We start from the raw sequence: 17,496 nt of genomic DNA, 5'->3' as shown, positions 1-17,496 counted from the left end.
CACAAATACTAACAGCACAGTCCACAACCTAATCCACTAATCAATATCTAACATAAATAACGAGATATAGAGGGTTATACCATCGACGGGACAACCCGTGCGTTGCTCGTTGATCGTCACAGCCGATGATGTCGGAAGGGTTGTACGTGACGGCTAACCCACGTACGTTGACTGTTTGGGCGTTTGGATAGCTAAGTGTGGTCTTGGAATGGCTCGTGAAGGCCTTGTGTTGGTGGCTGTGAGAAGCGTAACACAACGAATCTGGCCATATGCAGTGGCGGTCAGTCACACGCAGTGACTATCTATCACATGCAGTGGTTACCCACCACATAAAGTGGTGGTTTGGACCTAGGGCTTGGCTAAGGGAAATGCGGTGGATCCCGTGGGGGCGTCGAGGTGGCGCCACGGTGGCTCACGGCGGTGGATCTAGCAGCACAGTGGAGGAGAAGCCGTGGGAGAGTGAGAGAGAGCGTGCATGGGTAACAGATCAGGGCCGTGGGTGGTTGGGTTGGCTTGGTGGTGGCCTGAGGAGGCTGGAGGTGGCAGCCATCTGCGGTGGGTGGCGGCGCACGGCGGTGGAAAGTGCACAATCCGTGCGTGCGTGAAGAGGAGTGCCTGTGCATTGAGGAGAGGCTATGGGCCTCGGGTCTAAGAGAAGAGGAAGGGGAGGTAAGAGGAGGTCCATGGTGGTGTTGGGTGGCCGTGGGTGTCGCGCACGGCGGCTCTAGAGGCCGCGCACGGTGAAGCCATGCATGGGTCTCCTTGTGCGTGCGTGTGTGCGACAGAGGGGGAAGATGGTTGCATGGGAGGTGCTGGTTTTGCTAGAGGGTGGTGGCCGGTGGCAAAGGAAGCTGCCATGGAAGCGGTGGAGCCATTGGGCGGTGCACGGCGGCGTATTGGCCATCAAGCCCGTTCGGGCCTTGCACATCCAAGGGAGAGGAGAAAAGAGCGTGAGAGGGAGAGATTGCCACGGGGAGGCTCGCCGAAGTGGGAGCAAGCCGTTGGTGGTGGAGGTGACGGTCATCGGCGCACGGCGGCGCCGGGCTGCAAGGGAGAAGCTTCGGGCATAGGGGCTGTGTACAGCATACGCCGAAGGAGAGAGAGAGAGAGAGAGAGAGAGAGAGAGAGAGAGAGAGAGAGAGAGAGAGAGGGAGAAAGAGAGAGGGTCTGGGTTTATAATCCAGTCCCTTTGTCTTGGGGTCCTCAAAACAATCTAACGTTGAGATATTAAAACACTGATTTGAAAATGTGTAAACGTTAATTTAGTTAAAAGCACTTAAAGAAATTAAGGTAAATATTATTTTAAACTAACTTTAGTTTGTAAAATAATATTTCTTCATCATTAATCAAATGATAAAGTCTTATTTAATATATTTAAGAGAATAAAACTATTAAATTAATTAAAACTTTCAACATAATTTAAATCCCATAATATTTCAAATAACTGGAATCATTTTAATAATTAATATTAAAATGATCTCCGACAATTATAATATTTTGGAGCTCTTCAAAATATTATAATTGTCTCATTTAAAACAAGTTTAACTGAACGATACTGGAAATACCTCATATAAATATTTTCAGTACATTTAAAACACTGGGCGTGCCTTAGAAGTCACCTAATATCTCGAGAGACACGTCGTCATGATTCGGCACACATGACAATGCATGCAGTCGCCAGAAAGAATGGCAGACTGTTGCATAATTCCGTCATCGGAATTTGCTTACGTCAGAAAGAATGAGTCTTACGTAAGAAAGTGAGAAGCTTACGTAAGAAGAAATGAGCGGGGGTTACAACAACCCTATAAGTTCAGTTAGATTCGAAAGGAAGCTGAAACACAGATAAATAGCCTCTGTCGTATTCCTTTTTTTCTAGGAAAATTCTACAAAGATGAAGCAACATGTGACATTATGGAGATGGATGCTTGCCATATACTGCACCATCAGTCAACAATGTCAATTCGATTTATACGCCACTTATAAGAGACGTGATAATCAAAGTATGCAACAACTTGGAGCAAACCAATGATCGATACAAAACTATTGAGTCAGTGCCCCACATGTGCATCGAACAAGCGCATGGGGTGGAGTCTAGCTTTTACAGTAGAACTAGAATGCTTTCGAAGCCCATTCCATCTATTGCCGCATCTTCCCACTTCCTCCATATAATTGTACAAACCTCTCCTATAAATTGGAGAGACCGTCTGAAGACACAATAGAGGAACGAAGTGCATTTGTAGCCTGGTGTGTGTGCGTGTGTGTGAGGAAATAAAGAGAATAGCCATTTGAGAGATAAAGAGGTTGTTTTGTTGAGTGTTTGTAATTTTGTACAAACATATTGAAATCAATTATTTCTACTCCAATGGATGTAGTCAAATTGCCGAACCACTCAAATATTCTCTCTATCTTGTTTGTGGGCATGTTTCTGGATGCTTCTGGCACAACAAATTGGTATCAGAGCTCTGGTTCTCGCTACCCAAAAAATTCAAGTTGATCAAAACCAAATTTTAATCACACTAGGAGGTTCGTCTAGACAAGACGAAGATGTTGCTGCAAACGGCATCGAAAACCGATGCTAAAGGACTTCGCACACTCCACGAAAAGCCGGAGAGTGCGATCACGTGCCTCATGCGCACCAGAGGTTGAAGACGTGTGTGGAACATGTGCCCACAAGCCCACGCATGCTCCAGAGGAAGAAGACGCATGAGAGTCATGTACTCAAGCGCCCCCCACACGCCTTAGTTCTGTTCAGCACGTGAACACATGCGCACCAGTGGTGTCCAACACGTGAACGCCACGTGCCCACGCACGACTGCGCGCACCAGTGCTGTCAAGCGTGTGAACGCCACACACCTACCAGTCGCCCTATCCCATGCATACATCACACACGCCTACTACTGCTACTCATGTTTGATCTAAACCATTCAAAATTTCAGATCTTTTTTTAGCTTGATCTGAGCCATCCGGTGTCCAATTTCGACGATCCAATAGTGTTTTCCAAGTATTTGGATCATTTTGGGTTCATCCAAAAACTTTGAAATTTGTTTTCCATAAGTTGTATTATTCCAGATGGAATCTCAAGAGAAATGGGATCTGAAGTTGCTAGCAGCTTTGGACTTAGGACCATCGTGTCAAATGCCAAATTCGAAGTTGAGAAGTTCGATAGAACTAATAACTTTGGAATGTAGCAATGTGAAGTCATGAATGTTTTGATCCAACAAGAGTTTGATATTACATTGGAGGATAAACCGGGGGACATGACGAATAGGGATTGGGACAAGCTTAATCGCCAAACTTATGGTACAATTTGTTTGTGCCTTGCCAAAGATCAGAAGTATTTTGTTATGAGAGAAGCAAAAGCAAGTGAACTTTAGTGGAAATTGGAAAACAAAATACTTGACAAAGAGCATTGAAAGCCGCCTGTACTTGAAGAAGAAGCTCTTTAGATTCCAATTTCGAGAAAGTATTTCTATGTCTGAACACCTCAATAGCTACAATAAGATACTTGTTGACCTGCAAAACTTGGATGTTAAAATTCAAGATGAAGATAAGGCATTACTTTTGTTAAATTCCTTGCCTGATAGGTATGAGCATTTGATTACCATACTTTTGTATGGAAAGGAAAATATCAGTTTTAGCAATATATCCAGTGTTTTGATAAATAACGAGTACCACAAGAAAGATAAACAAGTACAACTATTTACATTAAGTGAAGCCTTTACAACGAGGGAGAGATTGCAGTCAAAGTATCCAAGGAAGAAGAAAGATTCTCGATGGAGAACATGAGCCACATCATGTGGTTCATCAGTTGGCAAAAGACTCACCAAAGATGAGTGTGTCTTTTGTCACAACAAAAGATACTGGAAAAAGGATTGTCTCAAACTAAAGAGGCAATAGAAGAACTAACCCTCCATAGTCAATGTCGCCAATAGAGATAAAGATGCAGATCTTGCCTTGACAGGTTCTCATTCATTTGTCATACTGATGAATGGATTATGGATTCCAGGTGTACCTATCACATGTGTCCCAATCGGGACTGGTTTACTGATTTCACAAAGATTGATGGTGGAGTAATACTTATGGGCAACGACAATGCCTGTAAGACTCAGGGAATAGGTAGCATCCGATTGAAGCTACATGATGGAACCGTTAGGACCTTGACAGAAGTTTGATATGTTCTAGACTTGCAGAAGAATCTTATCTCACTTGGGACTCTGGATTCAAAAGGATTCAGAATCACCATAGAAGATGGAATTCTCAAAGTGGTACTGGGAATTCAGGTGGTTATGAAGGGCTTAAGGCAAGGAAGTTTGTACTTCTTGCAAGGAAGTACTGTCAGTGCTTCGCTTCCACAGTTTGTGAGAAGTTAGATGAGACTGATGCTGACACCACCAAACTTTGACATATGAGTATGGGACATGCCGGGGAAAAAGCCTTGCAAACACTTGTAAAGCAAGGCCTACTCAAAGGTGCTAAGACTGGAAAATTGACTTTCTGTGAATACCGTGTATTGGGGAAGCAGACACGAATCAAGTTTGGAACTGCAGTCCATTGTACATAGGGGATACTTGACTATGTGCACTCTGATGTTTGGGAACCTACCAAAAATGTATCGTTGGGATATAAGTACAGCTTTGTAGTATTTGTCGATGATTATTCTCGTCGTGTGTGGGTGTACACAATGAAGCATAAAGATGAAGTATTAAAAACATTCCTTGATTGGAAGAAAATGATCGAACTCAAACCAGCAAAAAAATCAAGCGACTCAGATCAGATAATGGAGGTGAGTATACTCTAGACCCCTTCATGGAAGTATGCCGGAAAGAGAGAATTGTTAGACACTTCACTATACAAGGAACACCGTAACAGAACGGTGTGGCAGAACGAACGAATCATTCTTTGCTAGAGAAAGTAGTGTATGTTACTGGATGCTGGATTCATTAAACAATTTTGGGCTGAAGTTGTGATGTTACCACCTCATCAATTGATTACCCGCAACTACCAATGGCGGGAAGATACCCATTGAAATGTGGAGTACTTATGCTACTGATTATGACTCCTTACATATTTTTGGATGCCCTGCTTACTATCATGCTCAAGGAAGTAAGCTTGATCCTAGAGCCAAGAAAGCAAAATTCTTAGGCTTTAGTACTGGTGTAAAAGGGAACAGACTCTGGTGTCTAGAGTCAAAGAAGGTAATAATTAATAAAGATGTTACATTCAACGAGTCTAAGATGCTCAAGTCACATGAGCATAAAGACTCCCATGAAGGCAGCTATGATAGCGAAGCACCTTGTGATTTGCCGAAGGTGGAGTTTACTACTCCAAAAGATTTAGGAGTTTCTAATGGAGAGCAATGACAACTTGAGGTTGATAGTCCATTCACAGTATCTCCAAGCCAACCTGAATCAATTGTAACAACTAGGCTAAAAAGAGACACGTGTACTGGCACGTTATACAAACTATGTGACGTATGCACTTCCAGCTGAAGGAGATCAGATCTCAACCACTTACAAAAAAGCCATACAGTCTAATGAATAGGTTGAATGGAAAAGGGCAATGAGCGAGTAGATGCAGTCTCTTCATAAGAACCAAACATGGGAGCTTGTGCCGCTTCCAAAAAGAAAGAAGTCAATTGGTTGTAAGTGGATTTTTAATGAGAAAGATGATCAAGCTACTAAAAGTGGAGTGCGATTCAAAGCTAGATTGGTAAGCCAAGGGCTACACTCAAACAGGAGGAAGTTGACTATAATGAAGTATTCTCTCCTATTGTAAAACATTCATCCATTCAGATATTACTAGTTTTGGTTGCACAATATGATCTTGAGTTAGCTCAGCTTGACGTGAAGATAGCTTTCTTACACGGTGATCTAGAAGATGAGATTTATATGTCTCAACCAGAAGGTTTTAAAGAAGCTAGAAAAGAAAAATGGGTTTGCAATTTGAAGAAATCTCTCTACGGTTTGAAGCAATCACCTCGGCAATGGTACAAACATTTAGATCGATCCATGCTTGCTTGAAATACACTCGTTGCCAATACGATCACTGTGTGTATTTCAAACAACTGGCAGATGGATCTTTCATATATTTGCTTTTATATGTAGATGACAATGTTGGTTGCATGTAAAAGTAAGGTGGAGATAAATCAATTGAAAACTCAACTAAGTCAAGAGTTTGAGATGAAAGATCTAGGAGAAGCATGAAGAATATTGGGGATGAAAATTAATAGAGATTGGATGAAAGACATAGTTCACCTTACTCAGAAGCTTTATCTAATGAGAGTACTATAACATTTCAACATAGATTCAAAGTCAAAGCCGGTAAGTACTCTAATGGCCCCATATTTCAAGCTCAGTGTATTGCAGTCTCCTAAGAGTGATAACAAAGGGATTATATGAAAAATGTCCCTTATGCAAGTGTGATTGGAAGCCTAATGTATGTTATAGTGTGTACACGACCTGACATCTCCCTGGCCGTCAATTTAGTTAGTTGATATATGCAAAATCCTGGAAAGACACACCGGCATGCAGCTAAATGGATTATGTGGTAAATTCTAGGGACCATAGATCTTGGTTTGTTCGAGAAGAGTAAAGATAGTCTAGTAACTGGATATGTTAACTCAGACTAGGCAGGTGATCTTGACAAGCGCCGATTGACAATTAGATATGTGTTCACTATGGCTGGAGGACCAGTTAGTTGGTGATCTATTTTACAATCTCCAATTGCACTATCATCCACAGAAACTGAATACATAGCTATGACAGAAGCTGTGAAAGAAGCCATTTGGTTATAGGGACTTGTAATAGATTTGAACATTAAACAGCAAGAGATTACCTTTTATTGTGACAGTCAGAGCACAATTCATCTGGCCAAGAATCAAGTGTATCGCTCTTGAACAAAGCATATAGATGTCTACTTCCACTTCATACGTGAGATATTAGAAGAAGAGGACATTCTACTTCAGGAAATTGACACTGAAGATAATCCAACAGATATGTTAACGAAAGTCATCGCAAGGATCAAGTTCTAACACTGCTTGGAGTTGATCAATGTTACACACTATTGAGCACCTTCAAGTGCATTGGCGCCTTAGGGTGCATTTGATAGCAGAAATCTCTCATGGCGAAAACGACGAGCATTTCGATGAGGGGGTGCAATCATTTGAAGAAAGCATCCTAATATGGCATATATGGGCATTGAGGGGGTGATTCTTAAGTCAATGCCCCACATGTGCACCAAACCAGCACATAGGGCGGAGTCTAGCTTTTACACTGGAACTAGAATGCTTTTGGAGCCATGTGCACTGAAAGTCATTCCATCTATTGCCGCATCTTGCCACTTCCTCCATACAGTTGTACAAACCTCTCCTATAAATAGGAGAGGCCTTTTGAAGACACAGTAGAGCAACGAAGTGCATTTGTAGCCTTCTATGTGTGTGTGAGGAAATAGAGAGAAGAGCCATTTGAGAGATAGAGAGGTTGTTTTGTTGAGTGTTTGTAATTTTGTACAAACATATTGAAATCAGTTGTTTCCACTCCAGTGAACGTAGGCGAATTGCCTTGTCTCTATCTTGTGTGTGAGTGTGTTTTTGGGTGGTTCTGGCACAACAAAAATCGCAGCTGGCAAACACAAACGACTAAAAATGTTTGAAGAGGGAACTTAGTGATGATCTACCTATGCAAGGGTCGTTTCCCATCTGACACATACAGCAAGTTGTAGAACGAAAAGTATGGACCTTTTTTAATCTTGAAGAAGATTAATGATAATGCCTATGTGGTTGAACTCCCTGAAGACATGTTTATCTCCTCCATTTTTTATGTGTCAAATTTGCTTGAATATCATCCGCCATATGAGCCACTTTACATTAACACTAACTCGAGGACGAGTCTTCTTTTAAGTGGGCTAGACCTTACACAGGACACTCGCTCACATGGCAATTGATTGAGACCACTTTCTTAACGGCTTTTTAAAGCGGTGGAGGATTTTGGATTAGCACCAGCTAGGCAACCTTAATTATTGCTACTTTCATTACTAGCTCAATTTGAATGCTTGATTGTTTGACAACAAGTTAATTGATTTGCTATCCTATTTTTTTATCGTTCATTTCTGCGTTTGATTAAGCTTCCTTTCTGTTCTTGTCAAAATATTTAGTTGTATGTGATACAGCTCAAATCCTATATTTCTAATTGGGATTTGTTAGGAATCATGCCACCATTTAGCTATATGAAGGTGGAACTTATCAAAGACAACCAGGAAGAGATATATGATGTTGTACCTAACAGAAGGTAGGTGTTGTTAGAGCATTGGTAGCAACTTGGGCATTACCATTGCAATGCAAAGTTTGCATAATTTATGCCTAAAGTGCCATGCATTGGAGTAGTTATAAGAAAACCCGAATGCATCTATGTTGTAGTACCTTTAAATATATTTAAGCCTACTGTAGCTTTCAATAAGCCATATTTTATTTTATTTTTATCTCTCATTTACATCTAATAACTGATCATCTTCTTTCCTCCCCAGCTTGCATAGTTGAAGCCCAAGTTCCCCATTCTAGGTTGTTGCATATGCGAGATCGAAGTTGATTTTCTACATATTTTGGTACTCTATATTTGACAATGAAGTTAATTTAGGTTGTTAGACAAGTTTTGTATATTTTGTTGTATTTGCTATTGGAAACTAGGAAAGTGAAGGATAAAGTAAATAAATTAAAAAATAATAAAATTTTATCATTATAGAGAATGAGATAACTAATCCATTGTAGTTGAAAGTTTGGAGCGAGCGGGCAAAAGTTAAAAAGTGGCATATTATCTAAAATTTGCCTAGGACTTTCACTTAACCAATGCTAATACTCTTAGAGGCTGACAAAACACTTACGACTCGTTTGGATAGTGAGATGAGATGAGATGAGATGGTTTTAGATAAGTTGAATAAAATATTACTAGAATATTATTTTTAAATATTATTATTGTTTTGAAATTTGAAAAGTTGAATTATTTATTATATTTTATATGAGAATTTAGAAAAATTATAATGATGAGATGAGATAAAACCATCTTTGTATGACCTTATTATTTGAGAATGAAGTTTACAAATACTCTTCAAAAGAATTATTTGCAAGTGCAGTTTACGAACACTCATCAATACAAATCTCTTCTTCACATTCGGGGTCATACTGGCACAATTGCCATGTAAATTAAAAGATCTTGTGGAGCACTTAAAAATGTTGAAAATTCATATGTGCTACATGACTATCCTAGCAAGACAACATGCCTTTGAAGAGGATGGCCCAAAGCTAGTTTGGGAATCTACATCCCAGTTCAATTGCCAACTTTAACAAGTTAAGTTAGAATTCTTACTCTTTTCAAGGCGCTTGTTGTAAGATAGAACTCAAGAGTTACATACCCCGTAAATAAACTATAGGGGCATTTAGCAATATTAGGATAGGATTTGCCTTGCGTAGGCCACAACAACAGATAATGATTGGACAAAAGACCGAACCATGCAAGGGCTTGGGGGTTGATAGAGGTAACCACAATTGTGAGTATACAATATTCTCATTTTCCAATTAATGGGACAATTCAGCAAAATGAATGTTGAACAATTGATGAACCTCTAAATCATTTTCATTCGAGCTATATATCTCTGAGAATATTTTACTAACCATCAGTGTTCTCCAATCTTCATGGGCTAACGAATTTCGGTAATTCTTCTTAATCTCTTGTAAGAGAAGCCCAACATAAATCCCACTAATCATTGGTTATTGGTTTGAATAATATAAGAAGCATTTGTAAGATAATAGGATACTCTTACACTTCATAATGTTTTTACATTAGAATATATTAGGTTAACAAAAGGCTCCTTTTGTCATAATAATTGCTTTATTAATAAAAAAAAATTGATCACTAATATCAATTTATAACTTTTTGAATGAATCCCTCCATGTGAGAGAAGCCCATGTGAGCTACCTGAGTGGCATTTTGGTAAAATGGTAAGATTTTGTTTTAAAAAGTGGTGTCTTGTGTGTTTTAGTGAGTGACAAAAAGAAAGAGAGGGAGGTGTGTGGCGCAATATATATGGAGAGAGGGAGAGAGAGAATTTGTCTTTTTCTCTCACTTCAATCAGAGTTGAGGGATCATCTATACTTTGATTTTGAAGAAATTTCAGTATGTTATTCATATGGTGAGAGCTTCATTTTGAATTGTGCTGATCAATGAAATTCCTTTTTGATTTTTTTTACAGCAAATACCCACTTGGTGAGATCTTTCTTTTTGCCCTAGCAAATATCCACTTGCTTGGTGATGATTATGTGTTGAACTAAGAATATAAATATTCTTCATATGCTGAAAGCCTATAGAGATTGGTCTAGATAAGATAATTTGTAAACCTATTATTTTTATTAGATCCTACGGTTTTTCCCTTCGCATTGGAGGGTTTTTCATGTAAAAGTATTAGTGTATTTGTTAAGGTGTGTTTTGTAACCACCAACCCTGGGAGTGCCTGTAAAACAAGAGAAGGTGGTGGTCGGCCATGTTCGTGACACCTCTAATGCCAAAGTCATAGAAATATCGTTTTTGCAGAAAAAGGAAGTTAGGGCTAAGAGAGAGTTCAAAGCGATTAACCTTTTCTCTCTGTCTGCTGCCTCTTATTAATACCTAGTCCCTTGAGGGATCTCTAACTTCTCTATCACTGTAATGATCACCTTCTGTTCTAGATAGCTTGGCGTTGCATTTAATACAATCGTTCCAGTTAGTGATAGGAACTCGATCCTAGTGTCGGCCATTCAACATCGCATTAATTCTGTCGATCTTTCCCTCATTAATGCACCGAACTTGAGAGAGTGCTACTTGCTTCTCCTTTCTTGGGCCGGCCTGGGCTTTCCCCCTTTCATTCCCTGGCCCGCCATGTAATACCTGAGTCCTACTATATAGGTCTTTACGTTATTTTATTAATTCTTTAAGTTACATATTTGAGATAAAGATATTTTTATTACTTCCAATTATTTTATTTTAAGATAAGTATGTTTTATTTTTAAAATATGATTTATTAAAATAAATCAAGGGTATTATTTTTAAGACTTTGAAATATTTTCTCTTAAGCTATTTAAATTTTATTTAATTAAGAAATGGCCCAAGTATTCTCTACCTTAGGATGGGTAGGTGAGAAAATATCTTCCTATGCTTGAATCCCCACCATCCATCCCTTAGTCTATGAGATAAGCTTTGACTAATCAACTAAAACCATTAATCCCATTTCACCCGTAAGATTCTAGGACAAGCCAATAAGCTTTTGCTTCCATAGACTTCTAAAGCAAGCCATTAAGTCCTTTGACCCATGAGCTTCCTAAGGAAGCCATTGACTTTGCTTTCCCTCTACCCATCGTCCAAGGCAACAAAGAGAAGAGAAAATAAAATAAAAACTATCCCAAGCATTCTATCATCTTACCCGTCTATCTACACCCAAGGAAAATGGAAAAACTTCATCTTCCTCTCCAAGCAAGCCATAGCTAACCTTCACCTATTTCCTTCCTCTTCTCTTTCCATTTTCAAGAAAACAAGTTCATCTCATCACCTTCAAGCCTTGTGACTCCATAGCAAGGGACAGAGAAAAATATTTTTCTCTCATCCTCTCCAAGCCACACGAGTATACTCTCTCCATATTCATTTTCAGATTTGCCTCAAAACTTGGAAATAAAGCCTGATTTCATCTTCCAAGTGGTGAAATATTGAAGGTAAGAAAATTTTGGTTTATTCTCTAGTGTGATTTACTTGTGGGTTTCGAATTTCACTATTTTCTTACCCATGATGTTTCGGTTTTGGGGTTTAAAACAGTGATATTGTTGCTCTTCATCCACACGGGTTTACCACTATTTGGTCCTCTATCTTACCTGTTGAAATAGGCTAAGAGTTTAACGTAAAAAAATCCTAATTTGACTTATTTATTTTAATGTAATTTTGGAAGCCCATTAATTAGTTGTTTTTGCTTCTGTTTTGGTGTAGTTAAATTTCCTATATTGCAACTAAATATGTATGCCCTGTTTTTAGCCCAAACCGAATAGTATTATAGTTGTTTGCTATGTATATTCCTATATTTCGAAAAATACTATATTGTTATTAAACTTGGTTTAATCATAGGTGATGATTAAAATGATTTTAAATTATATATGTTGGTAAATCATAGTTGTTTGGTTTAAAGGTTTTACTTGGTCCTATAATTTTATATCTTGCTTTTGAAAGGTATTAAGTGAGTAAATCATAAGTTAAGTATTTAAAGGTTTTAAAGTTTCTTAATGGGTGACCTTGCCATACTTTATGCTACTTTAATTTTAATGGAAGGTTTTATCTAAATTAATTAATATATTGCTTATATGAATAAGTTATAGCTTAGTTAGTTTAGATATAAGAGATTAATTGTGCTTGGTATATTATGATATGCAAAGCTGTCCAAGTACCCCTAAGCCATGTCATGCCATGTCTTGATGTAAAAGTAGCCCACTTATGTTATCCCTCGTTGGTTAAATTCTACCTAATCCAAGAGTCCAAAATGTTGATAAGCTAACCTTTTTACAATGAGGGACTACAAGTTGACTAAAAGGCGTGTTTTCTAAGCTTGTTAGCCTACTTGAGATGCCTAAATCTATTTTAAAGCCCATTGTCGAGAATTCCAGATTTTATCTCCTAGTGTCCATAACTCAAAGTGAGCTTGAACCAAAGAGACCTTGCTTGAAGCCTGTGAATTCTTAGTTATTTTTCATATAAGCTTTTAAAATAACATTTCTATGGACAGCTAGCTTGTCTTAATATTTAAGTTATTTATTTTGTAAGTCGAGGTGAGGAGTAGTTATTTGGGTTAATGTTAAGCATAGAAGGGACATTAGATTGTAATATCGTGGCTTTCTCTTTTAAAGGGAGGGCTAAAGAATATTGTATGAGTATTAACATGCTTATGGTATTTATTGGAATAGGACCTATATTAATGATGGATGTATCGAGGAGCATAGAGGTAAGTAGTTATGGCCATGCCTCTTACACAAAACTCTCTTTATGAAAGAATGTCTCTCTTACTTATTGTAAATGTTCTTTTAAAGAAAAGAGTAAATGAATATAGTATGTACAAGCCCTTTCTTGATAGCCCCTGTTAAGCACCCTATCTATTATAATTGTGTGTATGTGTATAAGGTAATGCACGCACGTAGGTTCTAAGTCATGAGGTTTCCATACATGCTCTCAATAAACTTATTGATTATCCCTATATGTAGTATAGCATGAAAATGTATCTTTTATGAAAATGCATGTGCATCAAAGTAAGAAAGATGATGAGAATGTTTTGAATGTTTCATGTCTTATGCTTCAAATGATGCTTTAAATGAGTTTGAAAATGCCCATATGAACTTATGCTTTTAATGACGTGAAGAAAGTGTTTTAAAATGCCCATATGAACTCATGTTTTAAATAATGCGAACAAAAGTATTTTAAGATGTCCCTACGAACTGATGTTAAATTGTCCCTATGAACTGATGCTTTATGGATGCCATGGATAATGATGTTTAAGCTCATGTTTTGAAAATGATGTTCCTTCATGAATGCACTATTAAATGAAAAGATGATGTTAAGTTCATGCTTTTAAATTACGTTTTCCATGAATGGACTGTTAAATAATGAAATGGATTGAAAGGACCGACATGAATGAAAGAAAGAAAGAAAGAAAGAAAGGGCTGAATAAATGAACGTTTTATTGTATGAAAATACGTAACGGCCACATGAATGAATGAAAATGAGTACCCAATGAATGAATGGGCAGATTGCAATGCCGGGCAGTAGTACTGGTAGTGCACCCAGTGCTGCACCCTAACGGAATGGGATTCCAACCCGTGGCCACAGGCAAATCCATTGGCCACAGGGCCGCTAACCCTAGCACGCGGGGCGTAACAGTGTGCAATAGCCTATGAAAGTGAAAAGATGAAAAGCATGTTTATGCATGAAAGTATGGTTTACTTCCCAATAATGTTTATGCATGAAAGTATGGCTTATTCCTTAAACTGTTATGTATGAAAGCATTGTTAAGAATAGCGAAAATGTTTATGTATGCATGTTTTAAAAGAAAAGAATAGATGCCTAGTATGTTCACTGCATGGTATACTACTTACTGAGTATTCGACTCATTTTGTGTTAAATATTTTAAACGTCCAGGTAATGATGAAAAGGCTGGGGAGCAAGGCATTACTGCAGAGGGAGAGGCAGATGCTTAGGACCTTCCCTAACAAGGACAGTTATGTTACGAATGATAGGTTATGTTATGTATATTTTGGGATGGACTCTGAGAGTCCCTTATGGATGAGTGTTCAAATAGAATGTCCATTAGATGTTTCCTTTTATTAAATGAAATATTTAGAATGCACGAGTGTCATGTCCATGCCGATCGCATGTTATTAGAAAAAGAAAATGATGAAAAAGAAAGAAAAGGCATGTAAGTCAGAATCATGTCCTTCCTGGGATGGGTTTGTGACACGCCAAGTCATGGGTCACAAGCTTTGGTGAAATGGCCTAGGCCCAGCCAGATTGGATACAAAAACTCCCTTCTAAGCTTGCGTGTCTTGATTTTCTTTATTCTTTTTGAGTTTATTTTTACTAGATTTCCAATTTAATTTGCACAAAGAAAGGTATAAAGTATTCCATTATTTTTTGTTCACCCTAGCAATTGAGTATTCATATGGTAGCAAGATTAAACTCATTGTTTTCCATTACTCAATTTGGAAGACATGGATGGAGGATGTTCTATTTTGCAAAGAGTTATTTGAGCCTTTTGAATTGGCTTGTGTTAAACTAGAAAAGAAAACTAATGATGAATGGAACAAATTGAACACGAAAGATACCGGTCATATTAGGCAATTGGTTGACCAAAGTGTCTTTCATCATGTAGAGAAAGACTGTACAAAATAAAGCCTTTATAATAAGAAGGCTTGTGATTTTAAAAGTACAGTGATGGACAAAGTGTTGCAGAGTATCTGAATAATATTTAATAATTGTTGAATGAATTTGTCTACCATGAAGTTCAAGCTTTACTTTGTTGAGTCCCTTGCGAGACAATTGGGAAACTTTGGCTATGTCTCTTAGTAATTCAGCTCCTAATGGTGTGATAACTATGAGTATGATGAATAATAGCATGTTCAAATATGCGGCAAGAAGGAAATAACATGATATTTCTTCTCACTCAGAGACACTTGTTACAAAAAAGTAAGAGAGGAAGTACAAGCAGAAAACCTCATGGTGATAATAACTATAACAAGTCAAGGAAAGTCTATTTAAAAGGGATAAAATGTTTTCACAGTGGTAAGCTTGGAAATATGAAGAAAGAGTGCAAAATTTTTATAAACTAATAGGTGAAAGAAAAAGACGATGAACAGAAAGAAGAAAAAGAAGCTGCAATGGTTGCATCTGATGGTATGTGTTCATTATTTGTGATGATGCTCATGTGAATAATGCTTGTTAGGATTCTACTTAGATAATTTATACATTTTTTTTCAAATTACACCATGCAGAGATTTTTTTTTTCTCTTCCTATCTTAGTAGTAATTTCGATTGGGTTAAGATGAGATATAAAGCAAAAATGTGAAATTATAGGCATGCAATTGGAAATCAGCATTTGTTGCAAATTGATTCTCAAAGATGAAAAACATGCTCATGATATGCATTTTAATTTGATTTCAACTAGAAAATTGGATGATGAAGGCTACCATAATCACCTTGAAGGTGAAATGTAACCAACCGCTCATTTTCCTCTTGATTGGTCATGCGTCTCACTTGTATGTTTTAAATCTTGAATCTTTGTTTCTAAATATAGCATATGGTTTTTAAATCGAGCAAATTATTTTAAGATTTTCCAAATATTTTAGAAGTCCAAAATTATTTTAAATTGAGATATTTTTAACGTTATTGAACCAAACTAATTTTTAAAACTAGCCTATTTATTTTGGAGTCCCAACAATAATATAATTTTAGAAAATTATTTTATTTAAATGATTTTATTTCTTTATGAAGATTATTTAATATTCATTATTTATTTTATATTAAAAATTCTATTTGTTTAGATGGATTTATTTCTCATAGAAATATTTATCTAAAACTTATCATTTTAATTTATGATGAAAAATATTATTTTGTATCAAGGATAAAAAGTTATATTTTTACATTTAGTCTATTTCCTTTTCTTTTCTATTTTTTTGAGGGAAAAACTCTTAGACCATTTCATTATAATAAAGAGGAAATACAAAGAGGAGTATATTCCATTATTACAATCAATTCAGAAATGGAAAGAGAATCTTTTGCTAACAAATGGGCTAACATATTGACATTTCTCCTAACATGAGAAACTTCCCACCTAGCAAAGTTTTTCACCAAAAATTTTGCTTCACAAATAAACACGAGGCACTACTTCCCCTTCCCTTATCATCATGCAGAGAGTTGATCACTTGTAGGGAATCCCCTTCTATTATGACTTGTCTAAGGCCTAGATCCAAACCAAACTTAATGGCTAGAAGGGCACCATAAGCTTCAACTAGCAGGGGGTCTAGAAACAGTTTCTTCTTTTGCCTCATGGTTGCAATGACCTACCCTTCACTGTCTTTGACCACAGCACCAACTCGAGCCTCATTTTCTTTTCTATTTTCTTTGTCTTTCTCACCTATTTCTAAATGTTTTATTTCCACCCTTGTATTTGAATTAGGAATACCAAAAGGTAGGGTCTAGATTAATTTCCCAGAAATCCTAATCCCTTTCTTCCTCTACATCTCACCCCCACTTGATTTCTCTCTTTCTCTCTTTGGGCAACCCAGCACCACCGAATCTCCTCTCGAGCTGTCATCATCCAACCACCCCAAGCCTCATTGCACCCTCCAGCCACCGTCACCCCAGCTCAGGCCAACTCCTTTATCTCCCTCTCCTCATGATTTCTCCCCCTTACAACCTTTGTTGCCACTAACAACCAAGCACGCCACCTTCGCCACCACACCATGACCACCCCTCCTCTCGCTTGGCCCCTCACTCTCTCAATGATGTCGTCCCTTTGTCTGTATCTCCCTCTTGATTTACCTCTCGTCCTCCTTAGCCAGAAACGTCGCCTCTAGCCACTGGCGTAACAACCCACAGCAGCAAGGCTGCCACCAATCCCTAACAAAGCCGAAAGCCCACCGTCTTGCACTCCAGCCCCCTTCTGCATCTAACTCCTTTTTTTCCTCTTCCTCTCTCTTGGTATTCAACCTAGCACCTCCGTCTTGATCTCCCAGCACCACCATGAGCCACCATGGTTTCTTCCACCCCCTCCCCTAATGGAACCTTCCTCTTGATCGCCTCTCCCTTTTATATCTTCTTTCTCTCTCACCGTCTGTCTCACTCTTTGTTTCTCTCTTTGATCCAACATCACCACGATCTATACCACCACCAACTGTCGTGAAGAACAGGCAGCGATGCCTCAAGTTTCTAGCCCCTACCATCTCTAGCCCCT

The sequence above is a fragment of the Juglans microcarpa x Juglans regia genome, chromosome 4D (assembly GCF_004785595.1).
Source record: "Juglans microcarpa x Juglans regia isolate MS1-56 chromosome 4D, Jm3101_v1.0, whole genome shotgun sequence".
NCBI classification, from domain to species: Eukaryota; Viridiplantae; Streptophyta; class Magnoliopsida; order Fagales; family Juglandaceae; genus Juglans; species Juglans microcarpa x Juglans regia.
Note: the sequence above shows the minus strand (reverse complement) of the source record.